Source organism: Lepisma saccharinum, chromosome 12, assembly GCF_977018435.1.
Source record: "Lepisma saccharinum chromosome 12, izLepSacc3.1, whole genome shotgun sequence".
NCBI classification, from domain to species: Eukaryota; Metazoa; Arthropoda; class Insecta; order Zygentoma; family Lepismatidae; genus Lepisma; species Lepisma saccharinum.
This window is the reverse complement of record NC_139240.1, coordinates 50,387,104-50,401,659: the sequence shown is the minus strand read 5'-3', so window position 1 is coordinate 50,401,659 and position 14,556 is coordinate 50,387,104. Positions and strand designations below refer to the sequence as shown.

The 14,556-nt window shown below is 39.0% G+C and overlaps 2 protein-coding genes across 2 annotated transcripts in view; one reads left to right on the top strand and one right to left on the bottom strand.

Annotated features, from left to right (window-relative positions):
- LOC145996058 (uncharacterized) overlaps window positions 1-12,310 on the bottom strand; it is a 502,345-nt gene extending 490,035 nt beyond the window's left edge. The window contains exon 1 of the mRNA XM_083132275.1: window positions 12,159-12,310. The gene's annotated coding sequence lies outside the window, so the exon portion shown is untranslated. The remainder of the gene's footprint in view (window positions 1-12,158) is intronic.
- Window positions 1-14,556, top strand: part of LOC145996057 (EF-hand domain-containing protein D2 homolog) — a 104,479-nt gene that overhangs the window by 72,430 nt on the left and 17,493 nt on the right. The gene's annotated exons all lie outside the window — the stretch shown is intronic.

The following is a 14,556-nucleotide window of genomic DNA, read 5'->3' as shown; positions in this document are numbered from 1 at the left end:
TGGTTAACCCTTTTCGTAACCGTAAACAAAAAAATTGTGTAATCTTTACTAATTTGGTAAATCTGATTACATTTTTTGGCAGGATTACTAAAAGAATTTGTTCTGTTAGCACTGGCTCTTTCAGGCTGTTACGCCATGTGTTCTTATTATTATGTCGGTAACAGTTCGTTATATCGGATACACTTTTCTTCAAATTTACAGGAGAAACTACTTACGGAAATCAGTTTTTGTAGTTTTTGTAGCATTGTCGAAGTTCTTCGAGGTATTTCCTTTCATCTTTCAATCTATTTCAGCCGGAAATCAATTCCCGTTGCTTCAATTTAAGCGAAAACGTAACCACGCCGTTTTTTAACTATGTGTGCCTAACCTAACTGAACCTAACCTAACCTTCTGTGAATGGTCCGTGGGACTATCCGGGAATGGTTTTTGGGGCTATTCGTGGATGGTTTTTGGGGCTATCCGTGAATGGTTTGTGGGGCTCGCACACTTCGAGAAATGGCTTATTTTAGTGTAAAAAATGTTTCTAATCGTGTGAAAACCTTAATGGCACCTTCAAATATGTTCCGCAATACACAATTGGTAAATACTAACCATACGAAACACAAAATATCCGATTTTAAAGTGTCTCCGATATAACGAACCGATACCATTATGTCTAGTTAGAATCACTAAAATATGCACAAAAACAACCACTCCATCAAATAAGTTAATGTCAAAAAAATTTAAATGGACTATTTATTGAATACCGAAAAGGTTGTTAGGTCCATCTGATGAAAAATAAAGTGTCTGGTCATTATTTTCATGTGTATGATTAGTAGTAGTGGGATGCGTGAATTTTCGCAGACAACGTCAACGCAATGCTCATAATCACGATCTTATCCTTAGCTTTAATAAGTTCTGCGGAAAAGAATAATATGCAACAGTAAATAAGAATTTTATGTCTTTATCTTTGAATTTGATAAATCTTCCGGGGGGTCCTGAACCCCTGGACTCCCTCTAAATACGTTGTTGGAGTTAAGTGCGATCACAACAAAGAAACTTTACAAAAGGAGAGTGGGGAAAAAGAAAATAGATATAAAAGAGGCGGTAGAGAAATGGAGAAGCACCACAGAGAGAGAAAGAAATAACGAAGCGATAGGAAAGGAAAGAGGGAATCAAACAGAAATCAGAAAATATAAGATCGATGTAGAGAGAATAAAGAAGAAAGTGACTCAGTTGAAACGACAGGGAAAACACAGATAAAGAAACAAGAAAACAGAAAGTAAACACGAATAAGGAGATGCAGGGGGTTCCGTAGTCCGTACCCTTCATCTAAATATGCCCTTGATCTTATGTGACGTTCTATGTCACATCAACAATACTCTCCTTCCACCCGTGTTGCAAAATTCTCTCGAAGACTACTACAGTTTGTTCTGATCACATATCCTGTTCTCTGTCCTGATTCTTTCGACTGTGACAGCATATTATATAAAAAGGGTTTCTATCGCATCATCTGAACTACTTTGGTTAACAAGGACTCTGGTCGTGCTCTAACAAGCGCGAAATCGCAAGCATCAACGCAGGATGTGCCCGTACGTTTAACCATCCTCTTTTACTTTCCGACATTTTTCTGCACGCCTTAAAAATGTCCCAAGACGTAGCGAAGGAGGTGGTAAGGTTAATTGGTATTTGTGCGCAGTGTCACGCAGTACATGAAGGAGGATTCACGCTATCTGAATTACATGCTTCCTGGGTCAAAATATTTCCTCGCCAAGGTTTGTATATACAGGGTAACATCTGAAGAACAATCGCGAATAATCCAGGTATCCCTCCCAAGATCCGAAAGCTAATAAATGGCGCCTTATATACGCGCACACACATTTTTGAGTTTTAGTTTCTTTTTCAGTCCACTTTATGCACATAAAGTCTAACCGACAGTCTACGTGGGATCCGAACCACTATGTGCCTCCATTGGGTACCGAACCAGGGACCTCTTGATTACAAGGCGACGATGTCATCACTTTGCCATCAGCGAGGCCTTACACATTTTCGAGAATGGCCCAGGAATGAATTTAGCATTCAAACAAAACAATGGAGTAATGAAGAATTATTTGCCTCTACGCTAATAGCGACGATGGGTATTAATGATGATAATATGAAATTGAAGAAGGAACAGTCACAAGGAAACGCTCGTGCTAAGGCCGGGACTCTAACCTGGAACCTTCGACGGCATGATAGCGAGGACCACTCAACGCGCTCGAAAGTACAGGGTGTTTCGAAAGTCGCTAACCCAAACTGCGATCGCTTGTAACATGGAAACCGTAAAAAATATTGACAATGGGTTTTGTGCGAATTATAAAGTCTCATCCATTTCTTTTCAGTACCGTACTTAACATTATCACTTTACTCCATAAAGGAAGTTCCATAAATGAATCAATGGCGGAAGTCTTAATTATTTTTTCCCAGAATGCCACTTTTGGGTGAGAAAAATATGTAAGAATGTATCGAAGGGTCATAATTAGATGTCGATTGACATTTTAATCTGTCCATCTACAACAAATATGGGTCATGTGCAGCATATGAAGCAGTATAATACGACTTTCATAAAAATTGAACTGAACGTTGCGAATCAGTAAGAAGTCAAATTTTTAATTAAGGATTTAATTACTAAGTGATTGTAACTACCAAAACACTTCAAAATCATTATTGGATCCCCAAGTTAATATTTTTAGTGTTCTGAAAATATCGATATTCTGAAAGTTTATACAATGATCCATTGGAGAGTATATAAGGGGTTATGACATGCATTATTTTCGCGTATACAATCGGAAAACAACTCTTGAGTTGAGCGCCACTGTTCATAAGAAACGATTAATTTTCGCTGAATGAATCTCATTAAACTGTCACAAACAATTTTCACGTTTTATCGCAAAATTATTACTCTTCCAATCCCCACGGAATTTGACCCCATACATATCCTGTTTCCGTATATGGATATAAATACCTGGACGCATCATTTATGGAGTCTTTCCAAACGGACAATTGCTATAAGAAATAAAAAAAAAGTATTAACCTGGTTTCTCTTTTTAGAATTATAAAAGAGGAACGCTACAATGGAACAATAAGCAGAACCTCCCCCTCCCTTGCAAATTTATCGTCCTTCACGTATAAATACATCTCCGCATGCAGTGGCGCATCCTTGCACCACGGCCTTGTTATTCATTTCCTCTTACATATGGCAATCATTGATTGACCTACAAACTGCACCAGCGCCACATTGCGCCAGCGTCGGGAAAATGAAGCATTACTGCCAGCCGGCTAGGCTAAGTTCATAACAATACACACAGGTCATGGATCGGGACCATAGATTTATCTATCAGCTGTAAGGAAGATGTATCAAAACAAAAATATACAGTTTACATTTCGTAATATAGAACACGTCAGCAAATTGAAAATGGGAAAAATGTACTTTATCTTTGCAGATTTTCTTGCTCTAGTCATATTCATAGCAGAACCAATAATATTAATAAATCACAATAAAAAAAACATTTTCGTATTTACGATTCGGAAGGTAAGTTTTGTAATAATTAATAATTGTTTAGCAGTGGCCATTATTGCCTATGCACACGAACACAGAAAATTTTCAGGTTTGAAATATGTGTAGCATATTAACAAGGAAGGATTTCTAAGTTTCGTGCATTTATACTGTGATATAAAGCATGTTTTTCCACCTTTATGAATATACATCAGCTTTAAAGATATAAATTCAGTTCTTGTTGGGAAACCTGATGGTAAGAGTCCTGGAGAAAGACCAAGACGAAGATGAAGGGATAACGTTGAGATGGACCTAAAGGAAATCTGTAAGGATGGAAAAGATTGGATTGATCGTGCCCAGGATAGGGACATATGGAAGGCTTGTGTTGCTGCAACCATAACCCTTCGGGTTTAAGAAGGCTAGAGAGAAATTCGCTTCAATAAAATTGGACGAATTTAGTGAAGTATTCTAGTGCAGATGAAAGCAAATTTGGAATGGCTATTGCATGGTTTCCGTACATATAAAATTGCATTTTTTTGCGCGCGGGGGAGGAAGGGTTTACACAACATTAAATTTAGGTTCATTTTCTCTAGTTTTTGTGTCCTTAATACGACTATTCTTGCTGATTTATTAAATTGTAAATGATATGTATTTTTATTTCGAAAATTTAGATTAAAACTGCACTACTGCATATTTCGGCATTTAGCTAATATTAATTCATCTTCTGGTAATTCCAAAATAATTATTAATATACCCTTAGAGAGACTTTTCTACTCAATTCACCAAATGTGAAATGAAATCAAACAACTGTTCCTCTTTTTTCCTAACGTTTCTTACAGTTAGTGTACTGAAATGCATAATTATTCTACGAGTATTGTGTTATCAACTTTTATACACCTCATTTAACAAAAATCTTTAAAAATTAGGGGAAAATAATAGTCATGAAGTTTATGCTGTTTGAGGTCTCGCATAAAGCCCTAATTTTTGGAAGTTTGTAAACTGTGAAACCATTTATTCTTTGAATTAAATGGTAGTATAAGAAAACGCTAAGTTCTGAGGTAGTATCTGCATTTTACACTAATATTTTTCGATCTAACGCAGTTTTTGCTTTGGATAATCTGTTAGTTTATTAACCATAAAAGTAAGAAGCTTTCTGCTCTCTTTTAACTTGAAACGAAGGATACTAATTAACAAGAAGGCTCGCGGACTGATTCGATCCCCCTCCTCCTTCCTACGCACACGACACTTGGGAAAGAACTGATGCCGCTTGGTTTGTTTACACGAACTTCGTTCTTGCAGTGGATGGAAAATAGATTAAGAAGGATATCAAATCCTGTCGAGAATGAAAAAAAAACCTACTTAGGTTCCTATTTGCGCCTGAAGCTTCCTCGATGTTCGAGCACTTCCTAAATTAGTTTTTGAAGCAAAGGATTATCGATTCGACGAGAGAGCGGCATGTTCTTCGTTTGGTCCGCTTTAACCCCAAAGATGGCTTTTTCAAGAGGATAGCTGCTTGCGAACTCTCTGGCTAATTTATTTTCACATCCTTGCAAATGCTACCTTACCCACCTGCGTGCCAGGGAGTGAGATCGTGCAGCTGATATTACCAGCTTAGGAGGACATGATATACAGCGTCCGTGACCCTCGTGACCGCATAAAAATAACTTGTCCTTGCTGCTTTCGTCACGACTTTATTTACTTTCTCCTACTGGGGAAGATATTCTTCTTACTTTACCTAGTTTTTCTGCAACTTTTGACTAATCGTGCCAATGATGAGTTTGGTTGTTTTTTCTTCGCTTTTCTGCCTTTTGTCTAATCGCGACGATGAGAATGAATGATGGAATTGATGAAGGAACATTCACAAATAATATACATGGCCGAGAATCAAACCCGGGTCCCCTGGCGTTGTAGCGCGCTGAGGATCCTGGGTTCGAATGATGAGCTGAAAGCGCTCAGCCATTGAGGTGGCTCCTTCGAAAATTAAACACAGTATGTAGAGTAGAATTAAAGACTCTTCCTCAAGAACAGTACGGAGATGTTTCCTCCCTTGAAAAATAAAATATAGTGGCGAATGGAGAAGCAAGAGAAATTAAGATAATGGTCCGGACCAGTGGTATTTTACTCCATCAATAAAAGAACATCAAAGCAGGAGAAGGCATAGTCCTTCTCCCACCCCCGCAAAATATCTTGGCATTGTTGACGTTGTTGCGCTCATAAAGAGGTCTGCAAGTTATGTAATGATAAAAAGACCAAGAGGTAAAGCAGAAAGTATTTCAGGCTTGATTTGTCTTTTGAGTGCACTTTATGCACGGATATGCCGATCGGAATGGGCCTACGGTTTAAAGTGGGATCCGAACAACCATGCAGTGCCCGGGTACCAAATCTCAGGAGCGTATATTCTAGGCTATCTGCGAAGCCTGAAGCTTGGAGAGTAAAATACAGAACAAAAGATCGATTAGCAATTGTGAATAAACTCATTTCAATTAGAGGATAATGGCGATTTTGAAGTTGGCAACCTGAATTCTTAGGAGTTGGCAACCTGAATTATTAGGAGTTGACAGCCTGAATTATTAGGAGTTGACAGCCTGAATTATTAGGAGTTGGCAACCTGAATTATTAGGAGTTGGCAACCTGAATTGTTAGGAGTTGGCAACCTGAATTGTTAGGAGTTGGCAACCTGAATTGTTAGGAGTTGGCAACCTGAATTGTTAGGAGTTGGCAACCTGAATTGTTAGGAGTTGGCAACCTGAATTGTTAGGAGTTGGCAACCTGAATTCTTAGGAGTTGGCAACCTGAATTCTTAGGAGTTGGCAGCCTGAATTCTTAGGAGTTGACAGCCTGAATTCTTAGGAGTTGACAGCCTGAATTGTTAGGAGTTGGCAAGCTGAATTGTTAGGAGTTGGCAAGCTGAATTGTTAGGAGTTGGCAACCTGAATTGTTAGGAGTTGGCAACCTGAATTATTAGGAGTTGGCAACCTGAATTATTAGGAGTTGGCAACCTGAACTCTTAAGGAGTTGGCAACATGGCTGCCGTTGGGAAGACAACGAGGCTCCCTTCCTCCATAGCCTAGGACCACGTGTCATAGTGAGGTAGTCCAGGTCTTGAACTCAGCATACGCCACTGTCAAATCTGGTTACCAGGGATGGCGTTACCACTACGTCATAGAAGAAACCAAGTATTATAGGGGAATGTATTCTGTTATTTCTCTTTCCAGATACGAGCGCATAGGCTATACATGGCATACCATACCTAATTGTAGGCAACCTTATAGGCCTACATACATTTTACAATACAAAGTGTCCGTTTTTAGGAAAACGGACAAAAAGAAAGAAGAGGCAGAAAAACTTAGAATAAGAAGAGTAGGTTTTTGAAATACAACACGTAATAAAAATAAAACTGATGAATCTATCCTTCGCGCACACCTGCGGATATTTTTACATTGCATTGTACTGGAAAGGATTTTGCATTATTCCTCCATTTTTGTTGCCTAACGCGTGCTGACCACACGTTCAGTCGGCATATGTTCCCTTGTCTCGTCCTCACCACACAACAGGCAGATGCTATGACAGTAACCACGCAGGGGAGTGTGGAAGGTACAGGGTGCGAAATCCTGGGGGGGGGGGGGGTAGCGGGGAATTCCCTCAGCCAACGATCTTGTCCTCAAACCCCCCCGCCCAACAAACTTTTCCCGTGGGAGAGGGTTTTGGTTGTAACAACAAAAAAACAATTAGTTTTGGAGTCGAATACCCTTTACTGGAATAAGATCCAAAACATACAGATCTGTAAGAAAAGAACACTGAACCCATCAATCCCCAAAACACACAAATTAGTCCGACTTGTTATTTCTTCTCCATTTCTCATCGCCTTCCGTCAGCTACCACAAAGTACTCTATATAAATATATTAATAAAACACGTAATATAATTTAGATGTGAATTTTATACAGGAAACAATTATCTTTTTAATATGTCTTAATTTTTGCTCTTTAGTCACGCAAAGCATTGTTCATTGCATTGGTAGTAGCCTATATTATAATCTTAAATTTGCAATCGAATTTTAAATGGACAGTCGATATAATATATTGTATGTTTTATAAAAAAAATTGATTATTTAATAATTGACAAATATTTAATGACCCCCCCCCCACACACATATATATATATATATTGTGTGTGCGTGTGTCTGCTCCTTGCCCCCACCAATCTGCAGCGATTTTGCACCCTGGGAAGGTAATATATATTCTTCATTTGGAGGGGGGAGCAATGGGAGAATCCAATCTTTGAATACCTGCTGGTTATTATAGGACAGACAGGCAGTATGTGATACTGAACACGCCACTTTATCTAGTGTCAAGACTTAAGTAAATGCTGTTGACTTCCTATATGAATTCCTAGGGGGATACATTCCCTCATGACGTCTGTAATACGTCGATAATATTAATAGTCGAAAAAATATAAATTTAGGCAGCTGTAAAAGTAGCAGAGTTTAATTACATTTTAGGAAAAAAATAATTTAGTGTACTATATAAACTATATGACCCCACTGGTGTATTCAGATGGTTTGAGTTCTTCATTTAAAACAACAGAGTACCTGAAATAAATGGAAAATATTGCAGCTGCAAAATTTCTTCACACCACCCTTTACGGTAACGTTTCCTTTTTTACCAATTTCCAATAATATAAAATGTTTGGCCATGCTTGATATGCATGAATATTCCCACAACACAGAGGCGTGGCGTGTATGTAGCCGGTGTTACCGCAGGTAACAGCAAAATGTAAGGAATTAAAAAGCTGTTTCAATAAAATGACAACATTGTTAAATACGTTAATGAACACCGTTGCCGTCGAGTAGATATTGCCTGGGACATTTTTTCTGCAGCCGACAGAAGCGAAGAGGGAGGCCGTTCTGCTACCCTGAAGAGGCAACAAGGGAGAAGACGGCGCCAATGCAAGGAAAGAGCGGGGAAGGACTTTGGTGTATAGTGTGCTACGCGGTTATTCATATGCCTCTTAAGGGGCCCTGTTGCCGTTCAGACCCGCCGGAGCAGCCAGTGTTGTCACATCGGATTGGCTAAATCCCGCCTAAATAGGAATACAATTTCTGTGAACCAACTAGAGGTAGACTGCAAAACCAAGGCTGGATTTAACTACAACTGAGACCAGTTAGGTATTAGACGAAAAGATAGTTCCTTGGTGCGATTCGTGAGTTGGACAAACCTTGCTCCAAAATACTAAGTTGGCAACAGTAGTACGTACAGCTGGGTTTCCCTTCCACGAAGGAGCGGAGTTCTGTCGTCTGCTCAGTACTCACCACACAAACGCAAAACTGACCCAAGAAAGGTGTGGTTCTTCTTCCCTTTCGCAGCTCATTGCAAAGAAAGAGAGACAGATGAAGAATTGACAAGGGTCTACCACTATTCATTGGATTTTCATGGTAACTGTCTCATGAGTGGTAGTTCTTTCCAGGAGTGTTTGTGGCTAAATCACTGTGCTGATTGCAAAACAAGAACGAAATGAACAAATATCTAGCTCGAAGACATGTTTTCTTTACCAAAGATGGGTTGTAATAACGTCTAGTAGGCATAATTGTCGTACTGATAGCCGGTAACACTTTTTAAAAAGTCACGCCACGCCACGCCACTGCCACAACACATGTTACCAATGGCTGTATTCTCTCTGGTGGCACAAATGTACAAAATAATTTTAAAAATACACGACCGCAGTGGCGTATTTAAGTCCCGCCCCCAAAATGTCCTCCAACCGGGAAAATAAATATGGTTATCATCACTTGGCTTAAATATTTTTCATTTTATAAAGTTCTGAGGCACGTACAACTGCAGTTGTGGAGTGTTTTATAAAACCTTTTTCGATCAGGCCTCATCTCCAGGAAGCTATCAACTCGGGCCAAGCCCCGGCACCTAACGACCTGTTGGGTGAGACGAGTCAAGGCAAGAGCTTATAAACCCTTTTTCTGCCCCCCCCCCAAATAGGCAATAGTTAGGCTGCAGAGTTCAATGAACTAGCCCAGGGGTTCCCAAACTTTTTCGTCTCACGGCGCCCTTAGCGTTTAAAGATATTTCCATGGTGCCCAAGTCAGAATGTAGACCTATCTAACACTTGAAACGCTCAATTAGTATGATTGGTTTTCTTGCCTCAAGTTAAAAAATAAACACACATTTCAAATTCAGAAACATTTTATGTGTAAAAAGTACTAAATAAGCACATACTTGGAACAATTATATAATTTAATTGAAAATATTGGAACATTTCGCGGCGCCCCTGTAAGCCCGCCGGGGCGCACACTTTGGGAATCACTGAACTAACCGATCAATGGTATCCAGACGTGCAGTTGTGGAGTGTGCAGACTGGACAGACATACTCGTACATATATGAATGCGCATGAGCATTGCCTAACTCTCCGCACAACAGTTTTGCTACCTTGTGTTCTGACGTCAGACGAGGAATGACTACGAGATTATGTTAGGTTCCATTAGCATAAATACAATGAAAAATGGTAACAGTAGTATAAGTCGGAGACGGATTTCTTAAAATTTACAGGAGAAAAGACGAGAAAGTACTTACGTAATTGTGTTCTTGAGGACTCTCTGAAGCCGGAGATATTTTTTTTATAATCGTGCTACGTATTTTGCCTGTAAATAAGGTATTTTTCGTCAATCATGCATCTCCGTTGTGCGATAGCTCGCGCCGCCATTACCGCCGACTACGTGAATCAAATGTTCCATGCGTTTGGTTATGTAACCCCCTCACAGTGTAGCAACCACGCGGAAGTTTGACAAGATGATGTGTGAGCGGGTTTTTTTTTTTCAATAAAAGGCAAGACTCTAGTTTACATCCTTTTCCTAAGGAATACATGTCATATATCGTTGGAAAGCTTATTTTATAAGGAATTCAACAACGTAAATCCCAAAGCGAGCAAAAATTTCATATCGAGAAAAACAGATGTTGTCCGGATATGCACAATTGAACGTACTGACGTATTTTTTAGATGCTGAAGCACATATTTAGGGGTGAAATGAGTGCTAATGGAACCTAACCTAACAGGCCTAACCTAACCTCGTAGGCATACCTCGACCCCGTGAATGGATAGTGGGGCTATCGTGAACAGAAAGTGTAAAAAGAAAAAGGTACTTACCCGAAGACATGCCGGGTGCCGCACCACGATCGCGCACCGCGAACGCAAAGAAGCAATCACCATGCAGATAAGGACGTAAAGTAGAGTCTAGCCTCAATTTTCGCTTAAAAACCTTTTGTGAATAGTTTGTGCGGCATTTATCGGTTCAAAAGTTTGGAAACACTGCACATCAGCTGACGATACTGCATATCAGCTGACGATAGACAACGTGAGTCAAGATTTGCCCGCCGAATTAGCAACGACCAATAAATGATTATAATGTTAAAAGTAACGTGTTTTCCTTGGAAAAAAAGTTATGGCCAGCTTGAAAAATGTTCCGCTATGCATATGAGGTAAGTAGCAATGATTTTTATTTGAAAACAACAGAGTTTTATGTGTCTCCGGCTTATACTACTGTTACCTTAAAAAGCTTTCTCCCGTGAAGTGTCACGGACTCTAATTTGTAAACACACCACTTGACTAGATGTCAGCTTAGCTGCTAAAAAATCAACTTTAAACAACAATAAACAAATAAAACAAACTAAATTTTGTAGAAATTTTATGCACCTTCACCTTAACAGAAATTACCAGTATCGAAAGAAAATGTTCGCAAAAGAAAACATGCCTTAAGTCTGAACTGCGCAGTTTCAACTAACCGGTTTGCTTCGATGACTCAAGGTTCAGATTCCGGACTAAATGATTCAGCTCACGAGTAGCAGCGGAAGTCCTTGGCATCTGTTCAGGAAATTGGAAAAACTTCAAAGCATTAATATTATTCTAAGAACAAATGACTTTACAACGATTGCATTTTGAAATACCACGATGTTGTGTCTAAGTATTCGTAGATCCTTTATCCTAAGCGATAATGAGCAGAGGAAGTTGAACATGAAATGGAAAGGAACCAAGTTAGACAGAGTCAAGTGCAAGGGAAAAATTCATCAACAATGCCCTTGACTTTAGCTCGCTAATTTCCGCGCAGAAACGCTTGCATTTAACACGTATGTGTAAATCGACATGAGCTCATACACAAATGCGTTGCATTATTTCTTGGTGCACAAATTCCATGTATATTATGTTAGCTTCCATTATTTTCCAAGTCACGATGACTGTTTACGGTGTAAATACACAGCACACACCATAGCACACACAGTTTAGCCAAGCTATGATATTGCTTATCGCTGACTGAGCTTCGATGTGATTTTTTATTTTTTATTTTAAAATTGATTACGTCGGGCTTGGCGCCAACTTTAAATGGGAATGGAGGGGTGGAAAATGTGAACCATGAAATATCATTCAACAACCAGTGTGTATAAAACTGAAGGGGAGCTTTCGTGAACTGATATTGTCAAAATCGCAGGACTATTTCTACCGTAGTTGCAAAGCCGGAGCACTTTTGCTATTAACAATTCCATTCCATGATCATTTATTTAACTGTTCCTATAGGTTTTACATAAAAAAAAAACATTATTTAACTATATTGAGTTATATTAATAGTATAGAATGTCTTGCTTACATTTCCTGAAATCTTCTTTTCGGAGCAACTTTCCTTGGTTAAGGAACTGACCTACATTTCATTTCGTCTTCTTTCGAGAGAATGTTGCAAACAGTTTTTCTTGGTACTTCGTCATTATTTACGGTTTTGCTATCACTACATAGTTTTAAGTAATTTTTACTACGACTTTGAGACTAACACAATAGAAAAACTAATGTTATTAACAGCACACAATAATTATACTTTTTCTTCCGCGATTTCTTGCAGACAAGTTTTATCTTGCACGGAATTATAGTGTTGCCAGTGCCTGAAACCCAAAATTCCACTGTCCCAGTCAATATTACTAAATGACTAATCCTTCTTGAGTGAATGCAAAATTATATTTTTATGTTGATGTGCTTTTTTGCGAAGGCACGGTAGTTTCCATTCTACGTTCATAAAACTTGTAATAGGTAATCTGTGTAATGCACGTAGAAAATGGTGCTCTGCGCAAACGAACCTCAGTAGCAAATCGGCGTATAGAATAGAATTGAGCTGAGCAGTCAGACTTCACTTCAATTATTTTAAGGATGGCTGGCAGTTTATTGCAGTAGCTCCCAGAGATGATGCAGTGCATGTATGCACGCGCGCCATTAGATACATGAAATATATTTAGTGTGGGGAGGGGATGCATAATTTGTATTTTTTTGTTGTTTTACGTAGTTTTCTACCCGCCAGTGGTGACGCTAAATGGTGTACAGGGTGGATCAAGAGACAGCTCCAGACAGTATAGCCGGCCTCCGTGGCGGAGTGGTTATCACAACGCGCTACGATGCCAGGGATCCTGTGTTCTAATCCCGGCATGGGTGTTCTTTCTGAGTGTCCCTTCATCAAACTCATCCTTATCTTCGCGATGGGCCAAAATTGGCAGAAAAGCGAAGTAAAAAACCACATCAATCAATCAATCCAGACAGTAGAAAAATGTACTTAATGAATAGGGACATTGAATTTTCGCGATGCGCGAAATCGCGAAATGTGAAAAAAAAGATGCAATTTTGAACATTCTGCACGTAACTACACCCCCAATGATGAAATATGCACGAGTTTTATTCGCGAAGTAATGCGAAATGTGTGCTTGTCCACGAAATGAACGCTTTTTCGCGAAATAACCGTGAAATATCATCAAATTAAGTATAAAACACGCAAAACCCGGCAATCGAGGTTGTGCGCGCAAACTGTCGATTTGTAACTAGTGTTGCCCACGGGACGAGACGGGACAAGCTTTTAAAAATTCGAGACGAGACGAGATTGATCATGTGTCCCGAGACAAACGAATATTTTCGAGACGAGACAGCATTTCACAGCATTTCCACGAGACGAGACAGGCCAAAGTCTCGTCTCGTGGGCAACACTATTTGTAACGAAACGTTTGCCTACAGTTTCCTACACTTGCAGCTGAAGAACGTTTTATCTTCGATCACATCAGGAAGACGCTGAAAATTGGGATTTCCCATGTACATAATCTCAGTTCGAAAACTTCGCTGCCTGTCAAGCTGCATTCCTTTCTTCACCCGAATGTCTATTCAACTTCCAGTTTCATTGAACTTGCTAGCTGTAGCAGCGATAAGATTAGTCTGTTCCGCACATCAAGGGAAACAATGGTGTCATTTGGTCATGAATGAATTTTGTTATCATCATGTGATTTTCAACATGTGTATGTGTATATGCAGTAGTGATTATTTTATTTGTTTGACATCAAGGATATCCTTTAAATACATACAATGAATAAATCATTTGAGATATATGCAATTTTGAAATGAAGTGATTTTGTGTTGATGTTTTCTTTTTGGTTGGACAGCTAAGTACTTATGGATGTGTACAGTATATAAAAATGAAGTAGTTTATCAATTTATAGCTCTTTTGTATGTTGTTTCCTCTCATAATGAAAAAGTGTGTGCCAATTTTTTTTCCACCGCTGGTATATACCGCTGATCTAACATTTTATTTACCGCTCTCCTCAGTTTTTATTTACCATAAATTTGTGTCCCTATTAATGAATCGTTATTATTATATGCACTGTGGAACTTTCGAGCTTCTGACATTTTTTGTGTACTTCCCATCTGCCAGAGATTTTAACGTGAAGGTAAAAATAATAAATTTTATGAACTCACATTTTAGGTTCAGTGTTTTTGAAATATGAGAACTATTCCTCTTTCTTTCAACGCACAAAGAAATAAAACTACCCATAATTTAAAACGCCAAATTAGCTTGAGAAACAAGAACTGTAACAACACAGCTAATGAAAACTTATTAAATATTACCAAGAAAATTTTCGTATTCTGTGTTGTTTTCGCCAGGCAGACTTCATATAAACAGTGACGGCGAATGGGTTCCAAAACTGAGGGCAGGGTGAGCAGGACAGTTTAGTTTCCCCTGATAC